Below are 15,367 nucleotides of genomic sequence, written 5' to 3'. Positions count from 1 at the left end.
TCCTGCTATTTATGCAGAAGGAAGAAGGAAAGCTGTATATCAAACAAATAATTACAAGAGCAGCTTTATCAGTCCCTGCTGATTACTCTCAGCTCGGTTTGATGATTCTGCCAGCGCTCTGCAGGTTGTTCAGAGGTGGATGTCACAACATTTTACTTGCAGTTCTTTCATTTATTAGCACCTACTGCTACCTGTCTCTTAGTCAAAAATCTCGGCATTTAGAAATTGGTCTCCTGGAGTCTATCAGGGAGGTTTAAAAACCTATAAATCATATTTTTGTACATACACATACATCCTCAGACAGACTCCACATGTGAATATGAATGCATAATGATGTATTTTGGGTGTTACATACGTAAATGCAGTTATATAGAGACACACATATTTATGTAAGTGCACCCCTCCTCCTCAATATGTAAATACAGAAATTCAAGTAACTTCCTTATCACTGCTCCAGTTTGAGTGGGACAACATTTCTGTTGACCTCTTTTCTTCCCCAGATTTGCTAAAATATTAAATGGAAGAGGGTCTCATTTTTATCTCAGAAAACATCAACACATTCTGAAGAGCAGCATAAGCTCTGACTGTCACCAGTGTCAATTTATCACCACTGTTCATTAACACTGTATTCAAGCAATGCTCAGTTACCAGATAAGGAACAAACATTTAAGAGACATTTGTGCCAATTGCCAGGGTCTGGAGGCACCCCCGAGATTTATGTCCAGCTGCAAGGTATCCTTTGTGTGGAGCATCTCTGTGCTCTGGTGTGCAGTGCCTGGCTGAGGGGACAGACTGCCAAGCACCTGATTTATGGTGCTCACATCCCCGAGCCTCAACTCAGCTCCAGGAGCTGTGCGCAGGACTGTGGGCAGGAAAACTGAAGGTCAGAGCTGAGCCTGTCAGTGATGGATCCAGCCATGCAGGCTCTCTAGCAAAGTCCCCCCTCTCAGCCCTGGGCAGGAGAGGCACTGGTGACACTCAGACACTCAGGACTTCCCTCCCTGGCAGAGAAGGTGGACAGAGCACAGGGGCTCCATCAGTACAGCCAGCATCAGGCTCCAGCTTAGACATAGATTCAGGTTATTTCATCCCAGCAGCCTCAGAGTGCTCCAGACTGATGAGCAGGCTCTCATCCTCTATGGGTGACATATGGACACGTCTCCTTAAAAGAAATGAGCTCGTGAGCTTCTGGATTTCCCCTTCTGGAGCACCATCTGTGTCTGCTCCCAGTCCCACCACCCGCTGCTGCAGCGTGACCCGAGGCAGCCCCGCACCTCCCGCACGAGCCCAGGAAGCAGCAGCAGCATCCGTAGCTGTCCCCAAATTTAAGCACATTCACGCTGGAATATGCTCAAGCCCATACAAGTTCAACCTTCATTTGGGCAGGCAAGGAGTCTTTGGCTGACAGATTTTCTCTGGCTGCATTAAGTATTTAAAAAAAAAAAAAAAAAGAAAAAAAAAAAGAAGAGACTGCTGACATTTAGGATAACACTGCAAATCTGTAGCTGGAAAATAAATCCCTCTGCTTCAGAAGGAAGAAATCTGAGCTGCAGCCCAAGCAGCAGTGCAAGTGAGGGTGCTGGGCCCACATGCTGGGGCTCCCAACACCCCAGGGAAGCACCATGCTCGGCCCTGACCACCCCTTCCCCAGGGGACACGAGCAAGGGAGAGTCACTGCTGAGCTAACTAATTGCTCATTAGCCAAAATTAACTCTGCAAGACAATTCTGTGATCACTGCTAGAAGTCTGTCATTAAAAAGGACTGCAGACACTAGTTCTTAGCTTCCAATCAAAGCACCAGCAATGTGATGCCTCAGCTTTGGGATCGACAATTGGCTCTCACAGAAACATGGGAACTGCCTGTGGTCCATCCAGCTCACCCACCTGCCTCTCATGCTGGCCACCACTGGGTGCATCTTAGACAGGGCAAGAGCACTGCAGGGGGCAGAAACACAACACTGCCCACAACAGCAGCCTCCTTCTGCTTCCCAGTTAGGGGAATAAGGGGAATAGTTCGTACCCTGAAGCACAAGATTTAATAACCATCCAAAACCTGCTCTTGTTAGTGATTCTCAGTGCCCATGCAGAAATCATAACCCTCAGGAACCAGCACCAGAACCCTTCCTAGAGCTATGGTAGGGAGCTCAGTGAAATTACACTCATGTCAGAGGAGCTGATTCTAAATACTAGGAGATGAATTCTTTTCTTGGCATCATTCCACTGAATTTTGTGGTATAAAACCCAGGGGTGAACATGGTCCAAGATATACACAAAATGAGCTAAATTCTGAACTGCACTTGCTGACCTCATAACTCTTCAGCAGTTGAAATGTGGGCTACAAAGCCAATTTCCATAAAGGACATGTCCAGTTAACAGTGGGAGACTGTGCTGACTCGAGCTGTGTGAGCACACTACTGAGATATTTCCCACATAATCTACATTCATTCCATACTTTTTGGAAGTGCTCCTCAAAAGATGGTGTCAAGGGTGCAAATCCTATAGATCAAAAAGATATGTGACCCGTCAGAAGGCAAAGAGCTTTAATTACTCATTATTCTGGTGCCCTGAGAAGCCCCAAACAACACACGTGGGTTTTTCTTCCCCCCAGCCTCCAAGGTTGCAGGGCAGCAGCTTGCCTAAGGTTTAGGCAGCCCAGATGGGGACATAGACACCCCCTGGAGTGCTTGGAAAAGAATATGCTGTACAGGAACAGTGAAAATCCTGATTTGTGTCTACAGATAGCACCCAATATATAAAAACTATATTCATTCCTTCATTTTGCATAATGTTTGAGGAACAGTGAGGTTTTAAAAGCAGCAACTCTCACTGTTATGAAATGGTACTATTTTAATAATATAACAAACTGGCTGATACAAAATTTGAATGTACACCAGAGTTGTTACCCTGTGGCTAAATGTCTCACCCTTACTTAATCTTCTCAGGCTCCAGACCTGCACAGACAGACACAGACATAGGACTTTAAACTCCACAGGGGAGTTTCTGGTAAAACTATGCATCCATAGATATGCAAACACAGAGTATTTGCAAAAGGAAGAGCCTAATGTCACCTGTAATCTCTCAAGCCTGTAGATTTACACATGCAATTGAAGAAAACCCTCGACTTTCCACTCTGCATGGGAAATCGGATGAATCACATGCTCAAATTAGGTCTGGCATCGCTTCATAGCTGGGGCCAGATTCTTGCCATCTTAATTCTGCTCTGTGGCCTCAAAAAGCTCTTGAAATCAGTGTGAGTATTCCACAAGTATGCTTCTGCTCATGTGGGTAAGGGGAGTCATCTTTGCTCCCCAAATGCAACTGATGGCTCACGTCAACATTTACAGCAACAAGGTTAGAGATCACATTTAAAAACCCAGTCTCCGGTATTTGCAAATTTTCTAAGAGTGCTAATAGCAAAACCAGAAATGTGCAACTTGTCTTGAAACATTTATTCAACTAAATTATTTCAGTTTGAATAATTCTAAAGAAGCTGAGCCAGCATCCTGCTGTAAACAAAGAATATTGACAAGAATTCTGCTTTATGCTCAATTTAAAGCAGTAACTAGACGATACACACAGCCCTTCATCAACTGGATATAAACCAAGTAGGAATATGTGATAGCACAGAGTGGCCTCAAGGACTACTTTAGGAATACTTAGAATTTAAATTATCATAGAGATTGGGGGTCAAACCAGCAGCATGTGCCAAAACCTGTATGGGTGGGTTCCCGGTGCAATGCACCCTCCATGGACCTGGGTCTTTGGGAAGAGGACTCAGGCTGTACTCACACAAACATTTCCTGTTGCAGGAGTTTGCAGGAGGATGGACAAGGACAGGTGAAGATTTCATTGCTGAATGCTGCACTAGGATGTCCCCAGCTGCAGCTTTGATGGACATGGGGTATGGGAATCCTATTAAGAAACAATCTGAACTCCACAAAGGGAAAACCATGGCAGTGAGGAATGTTGTGAAGTGTGTGGTGTTGAGTGAAACCAAGAGGTGGGGCTGAATGTTGGTTTGGAAACAATACTAATTAGACCAGAAAATGTAAAAATGGCAGAGCCTCACACAAGCCTCCACTAAAGCTTCCAGCAGTACAGCTCAGGAGCTGAAATACCGCAGACAAACAGCAAAGCCCCTGTTCCTGGCTTCACTACAACTCTGCATTTAGATGTGGTGTATGGTTATTCTGTTCTTTGGGAGGGCACCTTCAGATCCAGGATGCTCTCCTTGCAATTCAAATTTTCAAATTCCCATTTCAGCAGTCCCTGCTGTACTTTTAGATGGCACTGAAATTTCACAGACTGTACATCCCTACTGAGAGAATCTATTTAGGAGGGAAGCGGGGAGGTAACCAGCTGGAAACCCACGATGGAGGAACGACTAGTTGTTACCTCCCCGAGGGAGACAGAGGAGAGTAAAAGTTAATGGAAGGATAATCAGGAACTCTTCAGGGATATCAGTTTATACGCCAGGAGCATATATAACTGAGACTTGTTTGCATATCAAGAAACTACAGAAGAAGGTGTGACAGCCAAATGCAGCTTATGAAAATATGGCTATCTGTAAAGCTGATAGCTGCCTCGCATGTGAAAACCCAATCCTAACACTCAGCTTGGCAAGTGAAGGCTAAATAACATCAATATGTCTGCTCTGGGCAGCCGTACAGTAAAATCGCTTCTTATGACATTTACAGTGTTTTCAGAAGACATGCCTGGGACTCAGAGAAACAGGCTGGTTTCTTAGGGATTTCAAGGATCCCTGCTTAAAATATCCACAAAATTGCAATACTCAAGCTTTAAAACAACATGGTAGGACAGGGTGCCTTTAATAGTCAGTGAAAAAAAAAACCAACCCAGCGACTCAGAGAGTGCTCGAAAACACCACGCTGTGCTACATGAACAGGACAAGACATAATTCAGTTTTAGACAGAGCTCTGGATATTTAAGTTCTTCAAAGAGGTTTAGCAGATTAAACTCCCGAGAAGCTGCAGTGTCCAAAAGCAGAGATGTACAGCTATTTATCTGCTCAGCAGTGCACACCTGCAAGTCACATCATCTCACCTGGAGAGCTCAGTGTATCTCAGTGGGGCCAAGCGTCCCTGTCAGTCCCAGCCCGGGAACCCTTTTGGGAAATACAAGGAATTCACCCACATCTGAATGCCCTCCATGCTGTAATAAGCATTTTGTTCAAGAACTATCTTCTAAATAGAGATATCTGTGAAGATTCCCCCTTCACACCAGTGCTCCCATTCACTTCCATCCCACACATTTAACAAAGCCCCCAGCTGGTCCCTGCAAATGCCACTGCACTCTGGCCAGATCTGTGCCCTGACCCTCCTGCCAAGGCCAGCACAAAGCTCTCCTTCCCTTCCTGCTCCGGGCTGGTTGGCAGTGGTGTTACAGCCTATTAAACACCATGAAAAGGAAGGACCACGAAAAGCCTTTCACTGGGATAAGTGACCAAACACAGGATTTTATTATTAGAATCTGTTTTGTCAAAAAGGAGGATATTGGCCAAGATTATCTCAGTCTGTTTTGTGATCATTTCAGTGAAATCTTTCCCACTGGCCAAATCCGGAAATGTGTGGGAAATTAAGTGATTTAGTCTATTATACATCTTTTACCACACTAATGACCAACATTCTTCTTGATTGTCCAGGGCATTTTTCAGTGTGTGCCTGCCATTCATAAATATATAATTGCTTTCTTGTTTAAAAATTGTATTACCATAGTGAGCATTTAGATGGCTACCACAATAACCTGGGGGGGGGAAAAGTTCCATCTCACGTCTGGTACAATCCACCACCATTTTTCAGGACTGTAGTCCATTTTGCCAGCTGAGTGACTCCTCTGTGAGAACTCAGTTTCAAAATTCCCAAATCCTCCACTTTTAAAGCCTTTCATGTCACACCAGCTCTTCATTCTGCTTCACTGCCACACCACACACCATGAGAAACCAGAGTCAAGAGGTTATTCTGGAGCTCAGTCCATCATTATTCAATGCTCATTTCTACAAAAGTCTCCAGGTGCTTCCAAGTTTCAAATGACCCTTCCACAAAGAAAGGGTTTGGTCCAGCACCATGTCTCCAGCCTCTGTAGAATCCTCAGATATTTTTTCCTCTCTCACACATCTGCAAATCTTTGATAATTTTCACCTTCTCTAGGTAGTCCAATGACACTTTTGATTTGCAAGTGACTTCAGGCAGGAATTTTACGGGATGAGCAGTTTCACCACCTGCATCTCAGTATCACATCAGTACTGGCTTTCTTCCAACCAGGAGACTTAGAAGAATCCTGAAGAGGTCTTTGTACTCAGCCTTCTGCTGAGCCATGGGCACCATCTGTAAAGTGACTCTACGAAAATGGCATCATCGCGTGGCCAATGTGTTCTTCCAACAGTAAATTTGTTTGGCACACAAAGTCAAAACCGAGCTTTTTCAAATTGTCAGCATCTTGAGCACAGTCTTGCAGCTAAATACCACGTTGTGTTCTACTCCATGTCTCGCACTTCAGCAACAATGCGATCTCAGCAATCAAACCTGAGCTGGCACTTTTTGTGATGACTCACAAAGATGATTAAAATACGATTGCTCTCCCAGATCTGGGCTGGCTCAAAATGGCACCAAATGTATCACAGAGGTGTCTCTTAATTCCCCACCCTTTGTTCAAAGAATTAAACACACACACACACACACAGAGAAGAGGCAGATGCAGCAATGAACTGGGCATTTTAGCCTCATTTGTAACCAGTCTGACTCTTAACTAATGGGGCTTAATGTAGTTGTACATTATGGTTTCAGATGGGCGTCTTTACTCACACTGAGTTATGCACTCCATGAGGAGCAGCAACAAAACCACGCGCTCACCAACCGAAGCACTGAGAAATAAGGCTGGAGTGAGACTCTGTAAGTTAAAGTGACATTTAGTAGCATAACAGCCACATAACCTCCAGATAGAGGCTCTTAACCCACAGCAGACTTATTTCTAATGCTGCGTTTGTCACAGGTGACATGCAGTTATGTGCTCCCCAGACACAGTGACACACAATAGAGAAACCTTCAGTCTCTCTGAAAGCAAAAATGTTTGTCCTTGTCACCCAGTGAAAGATGGCAACTCCAGCCTGGTGTGTGCTGCAATCACACCAGCACAGTGAACCCAGCGGGAGGAAAATTAAAGCAGCCAAGAGGCAGTGCCTACCTTTTGAATCAATTTATCTCAGGGCATGCCTGCAGCCCTCATCTGCAAGACACCACTGCCGTGCACCGGCAACATCACTGAAATAGTCAACAAATATCGACCTCTAAAACACCAGCCGGGCTCTTCTGTAGGAACCCTGCATCTCAGCGTGGGAATACATCTTCAAAAGCAAGAGTTTCAGGCAGCATTCTCTTAGAAAGAACCAAAACAAAAATCCAGCTCCCAAACAAATGGTTCATTTCAAATCACTCTTCCTCCTTTTCATTTTTTATTGCACCAGGAACGAGCTTTTCTGGTGTACTATTTTAAAAGTCCTGGAGAAATTCTGCCAAGTCCTAGAAAAACACAGTGTAATTTTAAAATTACAGTCTGACAAACTGCTGCTTTGAGAGAACAACCATCTTCTAAATGACTGAGCAGGAGGCCTCAATGGCTGCTTTACGTGAGCTAGAGAAGGGGCCACGGGAGCACGTGGTGGTCACTGCTCTAACCCCATGCAGGCCACAGAATTCAACAGTATCTGAACATTACCACACTGGTAATGAAAATCTCAAGGAATTGCTCTGCACCATCCTTGCTTGGCCTGAATTTGGTCACTGTCCTGAAGACATCAGGATGGTCCCACAGCACATCTGTTTGTGTCTTGTTACGATGCCAGATTGATACCACACAGCTCCAGCAAATAACGATTAAATCCAGTTGTGTTATTTCAGTCTGAGCTGGACTGTGCACTGGAGTACCACACAGAGACAGGGCACGCTGGGTGCAGCAATGATCACCTGAATGAGACCACAGTCCAGACAACAACCTGGATTGAAGCTGGAGGTGGGACACCAAAAGCAGTGACAGATGATCTCTGACTCTCACCAGAGATGGGAGAATAATTTATTTTCATTCCTACAAATCCTCTGCAGCTTTCAGACCTGTCAGTAATAAAGCACTTCCCAGTAGGAGCAAAGTACTCCAGGATAATCCTGCAAGATAACTTTTCCTAATAAACAGGAGTGATGGGCAATGGCACCTTTACTATCAAGCCCCGTCCTAGAATCCCACTCAGCACCTGTGGGACCACAACATGCAGGGAGGATTTGGGGAGCTGTCAAAGGGCAGAGGAGACCCAGCACCGCTGGCCCTTTTTCCTGCACAGCCACACTACAGGTGCCACGATGACAACCTCACAGGACAGGATGACGAAAGGCGGGAAGCGACTGGCTGAAGCCCAGACCCAAGCTGTAGAGATGTGATGCTACTCTGCAAAGACAAGTGGTTTGGACAAAGTTCCAGCCACAGTTCTGTCTTTTATCCCCAAATGAGCCCATGCCCTGCAGTCATCCGCCTTGGGTCCAGGCAGAGGGACAGCGTGTGACATGTGTGACACGCAGCCCCACTACTGGCAGGAGATGAAGAGCTTTGTGTTGCTGAACATGAACCCACATCCTTCAGCCAACCCAGAGGCTGTCAGACTTTGAACCTGTGTCCCTATGGCCAAGGCCAGCACAAGCCACCCACGGAGCCAACGCCAGCAGCACAGCCTGGGGCCACCTGCACCACAGCTGCTGCCTCCAAGGAAGCTGCAGGAGAGAGTGAAAGCAAGGAAAATGCCACTTGTCTGGCGATTGTGGCACAAGGCAATTTATCCAGGGTGGAATTCGCCCCTGAATTTGCCCCATGGGAGAAGGGCAAATTCACTTTTAAGCATTTACAGACTTGAAAAAAATTCCACCAGCTGGACACACTGCATCCCTCAGCAGGCATGCATCCCTGTCTTTCAGCTTTAGTAATCCACAGAGCTCTACTTGCTGCTGGCTGTAACCTCGAGTATTAACTGTACAAGATTTATGTTTAAAGCATATTAGTAACATTGTTAAATGGTGAAGGAGGCATTTTAGCAAACACTAAATTCTGCAGAATCTCTGTTTGGCAGAGTTATCAATAATCCTATTAATGACAAGGTGCAATTTACAGCACACTGGCAGTGGAAAGGAGATACAGGACTTACATGAAACAAAAAGATACTGCAATATTATTCCATTGACTGTGCCTTCTCTTAATTGCCTTGTTATGTACGCTCAGGGCTCACAATCTATCATGGATGAAGTTGTTTGTTCATAAAGCAGCACACAAGAGGTTTTTAATCCAAGACCCCTCTAGCTGCATTTCAGGATTCATTTCAAAGTTGTCTTTAATTTTTCTATTTTGTGTAAGTTTATCCTAATATTAGCAAGCACTCCTCTGAAAAGAAATTGCTGTGCTCAGTTGTGCTGCTTGGTACTGGATTATACGACTGCTTACTAAGGCTTTACTCAGTAAGACTGCACAAAGAGATATAACTTGCAAAGCAGACTGCCGGGCTCACATCACTCTTCCCAGTCCCCAGGTTTGCAGAAGGGCTGCTGGCCCTCAGGACTGAATCCAACTCATTTGTGCGTTTGCACAGACCCTTTGCACAATTATGAAACAACTCTATCAAACTGAATGCATAATTCTAATGTAACAAGCAAACTTAACCTCTAAGAATATACCTATCCTATTAACACATTAAAAAAAATACTTTGGAAACTTTAAAGACTGCAGAAAGATGCATTTGAGACTTTAAAATTATTTAAATTATTTGTTTTCTTTTCAACATTATCTCATCTTCAGGTGTCTGTGTGGGAGGGCAGACAGATGGTTACTCAGCTGAGGAACTTGAGGCTGTTCTTTACACAATGGTAACAACCAGCAGTCTGGAAGGAAGACGGGCTTCAGCCCGGGCCAAAGTCCAAATTCAGGAGAAGAGACTATGGAAACATCATTTATGGGAACTGCTCAGATCTAGCTTTTGTGTGGTTTTGCTTCAGCTTCAATTCCCAAGACTGTCACAGATGGATTTGGTCATTACACCATGAACAGCTAAAAAGCCCAAGGTGCACATTTTTATACCATATATAGTGATAAGAATGTCAGCTATGCTGGGAATGGAGATGATGATGATGAATGAATTTATTTTACTTCTAGTTTTAATTATCGGGTAAATTCCATTTACCACCTAGAATGTGAATGTGTTTTATTACAATAATATGCTTCCGGCATGAAGCCAAGACAGAGCTTCCAAGCAAGGGGGAGGGGGCATTAAACTGTGCTGGCTGGTGTTGAAAGCACTTGACATTTCTCCATTTCATTTCCTAGGTGCCACATCATAAATAAGCTCAATAAACCGTTACTTACAGCCCTGGCCAATTTGAAATCCTACCTGATAGATTTATTTCAAGTATACCCTGTCCTCCAAAGCTGCTGGGAAACAACAACTTGTCACTGCCAACCTGTTAGTTGTAGATCCGACATTGTCTGTACATCAGCAAAGCTATTTCCAGTGCTTGTTTGCAGAGATGCTGAAAGTCACTGGGAGCTGATGGCTGCCTGCATTCATTGCTGAAGACACAACAAGTAAGCCAGGTGACATTCAGCTGTCCTACATCACAGGCACTGCCAAAAAATGGAAACCACAAAAATGAAGAAATAGATTTGGTTTTTTTTCAATTCATATTCCACAGTTTAGGAGAACTATATAGAAAGAGTGATTTGAAATGAACTATATAGAAAACTATCCCTTGCTTAGGATTAGCAACATTGGCCAATCTTTATCTATAGCTCTACTCACACTGCAACCAAGTTGATCTGCACCAGAATAACTCGAGTTTCTCAGAACTTTCCCTTATAAAAGCTATCAGCTGGCATTACCTGCCTCTGGCAAATGCAGAACAAAAACCACTAGACGCTTCTCCAGGTGTGTTCTTGTTAAAATACACACTTGGCTGGTGTCCTCCATGCAGATGATTGATGTGAAGAGGACTGGGGCTTGGACTTTACAATTTGTGACAGCCTTACCTCAAAAACAAACTGCAAATGAGAGTGGTCGCAGTCTACTATATTAATTCAGCTACATGGTGAAATCAGTGAAACCAACTCAGTCCTGGGGTCTGACACACCAGTGACAGGCAGTGCAATTGTTTCACACAGCTGATGTAAACTGGGAGCTCACACCACAAGGACCATCTGCAACCACACCCTTGGGCTCTCCAACTTAGAGTTGTTTCACACTTGAGCTGTTAACACTGCTCTGCCTGACATGTCAGCCTCAAATCAAACCCTACCCCACTCATCCCTTAACAAGGCTGTTTGCTACCACCACCGTCTGCATGCCTAGAGTCCTCCAGCAGCATTTGCTTCTTACACATTCAAGGCAGCAGTCCGGCCTGCAATCCCGGCTGGAGCTGCTGGCAGAAGGAGACAGTCCAAGAGATTTCCACATTATCATGGCTCTCCATGAATGACTTCAAAGGGATATATAGATCCTATCTTCAGGAGATTAGCTGGAAGGGCACTGCCTGTGCAGGCAAGCTTGTTCCAGTCTTTTATCCTGTAACTTGCAGGGTCTCCATACAGCAGAGAAAATCCAAGACTACAATTGCCAAAGCCTCCTACACAAGGCCTGTGGGATGGTCATTTCCAGCTGCCAGGGCTATAAAGGAGGACGGGACAACACAGCCTCTCCTATTGGATAGAGATGTTTATTCCAACCTACACAGCAACTGCCATTGTTTTGGTTAATAAGTATTCAAATCTTGTCCTGTTATGAGTTCCAGAATTACTTTTACTAGTTAGTTTACACAACATACATAATTACATTTCCATGAATACAAGCCCCATTTCCTGTCGTGCCTTTACATCCAAAGAAACAGCTCAGCAATACATTAATGCATGGCTGAAGGCTGGGAAGTCCCTGGGAGCTTTGGGTGCCTCCTGACAGGAAGGAGCTTTGCCTGCAAAGCGGGGAACAGGAGCTGCACCTGCCATGAACAGTAAACAACACTGTTCTGAAAGAGTACGATGGGTTCCTGTGCACAGCTGTGGAGCCCAGGGGAAGCTCCATATGCTGTAGGATATCTGGTTAGTGCTGTCAGACAGAGGCTGCTTGGCTCTGCACAAGCTGCTGGGGATGGGGCTGGGACAGTGCCTGCTCCTGGCTCTGCAGGAACACGTGTGCTCTCCCATAAGGCAGGTTTCCAGCAGCACTGCAGCAGCTGCCAGGTACTCAATGAAGCCACCCACACCAGCACTTTTGGGTGCATTGTAAATTTTCACGAGTGCCTCAATGTTTGACAGACTCCCTGGATTCCCTACCAAGACAGCACTGGGGAACCAGAGACACAAGAAAGGCCACTCTCCATATATTTCAGCCACTGCAGAAGTTATCAGAGAGATTTCAGTGAAGGAAACATAAGCTGAGCTTCACCTCCACATCCTGCTCATGCCAGCTGGAAAAGGGAGGATCAGGCAGAGAGAGAACTAAATGACATGGTTGTGGTTTCCTCCCAACAACTACAGCTCAGTGCAGTGGCTGCTGCCACCCCAGCTCCAGAGCCAAACCCCCTTCACTCCTCCCAGCCTGTGCACTCTCAGGGCTCCTGGCAGGGCCTGCTTGCAGGGTGTTTCTGTTCCCTCACCTACACTGAATCCTGAATGATCCTCAAAGTTACTGATCAACATGGTGCAAGTTTCCCTCTCCTGCATGAGACATCAGGTCGTGCCAACTGGTGCTGCATTATGCACGTCTCCAGCTCACCATTAGCATTCTGAAGCACAGCTTTATCCTCCTGCTTCAGAGACCAGCCCCTGCTTTACATAAATCTTTAATGAAATGCTCTGCCTCAAGCACCGTGCCTATGAACAAAAGGCAGAGTTGAAGGAAAACAGTTTTACCTCCAAAAAACCAAAGCAGTTCTACAAATAGCACACAGAAATGACACTTGCTGCACCAATCTGGGATCCCTGGAGCACCACTAAAAAGAAGGCAGACCATCATGAGAAGCTGGGACAACTGTAAGTGCTTTCCAGAAAGACAGGTAAGAGAATCATCCAGTTGGGGTTCGTGCTAAAAACAGCAGGACAGACGCAGTCTCCCAGTGCATGTGTCTGGTTGATGCCCATGTGGGAGGCTGTGAGACTGTGTGTGCCAGGTTGGCACCAAATGCTCCCCCAGCAATACAACAGGTCGGGAGACCAATGTTAAAGCCCCCAGATTTAAAAACACATGCACAAGTCTACCAAATCCCTATTCCCTTCGGGATTCTGAGCACTTATGCTTAATGCTGTCAAGTGTTTCAAGTGCTTCCTTCAGGAACTTAAAAGGCTGTAAATGTTCATCTCCCCCTGCAACACATGCTAAGTAGAAATAAGACTAGAAACTGAAACTGTACTGATTCAGAATGAGGAGTTGTTATTTAAGATAAAACTAACTAAGTACCATGAAGCTAAAGACAAAACTGCAGGGGCTGGCAACACAGTGTGACAAGGGCAGTGAGAATCCTGGTGCAAAATAGTGACCAGGAGGTGTTACAAGACCCTTAGAGCTCAGAACATATCTGGAATGCAAAGGCATCCAGCATTCAGGGCTTCACACTGGAACACTCAACTGATGCTTTTCAAAGCAGTCTACAGGAGTTAAGGCATGTATCTTCCATTAAACTTAATGGAAAATGTTTGTTTAAATCCTCAAGACTGCCTTGAAAAGATGTATTTTGGATTCGCAATCTGGACTGGATGCTTTAATTTTCATTTCTAATATTCACATCTGCATGCAGGCCCCAGGTCAGTAAATCACTTAAATGTGTGCTTCAAAATGCACCAGCCAACAAAGCTACTCATGTGCTCAAAATTTAGTAAACATATACATGTCCCATCCAGCAGAGATGGAGTTGCTCAGACGGTTCTGTGTTTTCCTGAACTGATGCCTGAAGCCTGCAGAGGCTGCCACGAGAAGTTACCATTTTGCCAACAAATATCACAGTGTGACCACGCTTATTCCTATAAATCAAGAGAAACGCCAATGCCAGAGACATGCTCAGAGACAGCCTGGTGTCTTGGAGACATTGGTTACTTGTGCACTTTGGCTTTCTCATCCACATTCTGTGCTCCCTAATCAGGGATCTGATTTAAGTTGAAAAATTGAACCCAGCTGGACGTTTTCCAATTATGCCTTTATTTTTACTGAGCAGCAGGAATCCTAGACTAGGTTTTCTGTATCACATAAACATATATTGAGAAGATTACAAATAAAGCATGAAACTGTCCAAAGCACCCAAACCAATACCTTAAAATAACAGTAATGTAGTGTAGAGCAAACCCTCCTCCCCAGCTAGATTTCAAATATACAAAATACAAATGGCTCTGGCAATTCAAAATACCTTCAGGTTTGTCTTCCCCTTACCTCTCTGCAGGACAGCATCGGATGACCAGGGACAGGAAGTGAACTCAAGAACTTGAGCTGAAGGCCCAAAGATGGGCAGGGAGTGTTAGGCCCTTTGGGATTAGGCATTTTGGGAAGGATCACCATGAACATTTGGACCTAATCTCCAACTTGGGAACTGAGGTCTCTGAAAGCGTGGAAGTATTTGGATCCCACCATCAGCTTCTCACTTACTTCAGTCACATTAAGAATCTGACAATAAATAATCACTACATGCACCCAACATTTTAGCTTTATAGAGCTAGACAGCTATTTGCAGCTGCATTTTGAAACTCAGAACTCAAAAATAATCATATAATAGCTCAGCAGTTTCCACTTGCAGGCACATCCAAGGTAAGAAGGAGGCAAGACAGCAGTTGGATGTTAAACATAACGTGGTGTGACCATGCAGAGAGTGAAGAAGAAATCCTGCTCTCCCACTGCTGCCTGTTGCTTTCCTTGCAACAGAGACAGCAACTGGCAGAAAGTGGGATGAGTCTGTTCAATCTGATCTGGCAGAAAATGAACACACTGAGAGGTAAAAACCCCTCCAAGGACTGCCCTGCCCCTTATCAAAACCGAACACTGCCCACAGAATGAGCCCAGGGAGCCCACTCCTGTCAATCCCACCATGTGCAAACCTGAGGCAAGGGAGAGGGAGGAGATTCACAGCTCCAAAAGAGGAAAGAGTCTCCCTTTTGGCATCAGCTCACGGGGAGGGTAAAACCCTCAAGCCATGCTCTCAGTGAGCAAGTGGCATCCAACACATGTGGGGGAGGAGACAACGCTGTGGTATTTCGGGTCTACTCAGCAGACACAGGCAGGTTTGCAAAGCAACACATAACCAGTGCAGGCAGAGATGTGCACATAAAAATCACAGCACGGGGCTGACAATGTGCG

General features: G+C 45.1%; 1 protein-coding gene across 6 annotated transcripts in view; it reads right to left on the bottom strand.

The window, feature by feature from the left end:
- LOC121658106 (ras-GEF domain-containing family member 1C-like) overlaps positions 1-15,367 on the bottom strand; it is a 76,571-nt gene that overhangs the window by 41,610 nt on the left and 19,594 nt on the right. Inside the window, exon 2 of one of the 6 annotated variants that reach the window (XM_042014561.1) lies at positions 10,503-10,665. The exons of the other annotated variants lie outside the window; for them this stretch is intronic. The gene's annotated coding sequence lies outside the window, so the exon portion shown is untranslated. The remainder of the gene's footprint in view (positions 1-10,502; positions 10,666-15,367) is intronic. 6 annotated transcript variants of the gene reach the window in all.

This window comes from Corvus kubaryi, unplaced genomic scaffold (assembly GCF_017639235.1).
Source record: "Corvus kubaryi isolate FWS band 111438036 unplaced genomic scaffold, C.kubaryi_AGA036_p1.0 split2-37374, whole genome shotgun sequence".
NCBI classification, from domain to species: Eukaryota; Metazoa; Chordata; class Aves; order Passeriformes; family Corvidae; genus Corvus; species Corvus kubaryi.
Note: the sequence above shows the minus strand (reverse complement) of the source record. Positions and strands in the feature narration are given on the sequence as shown.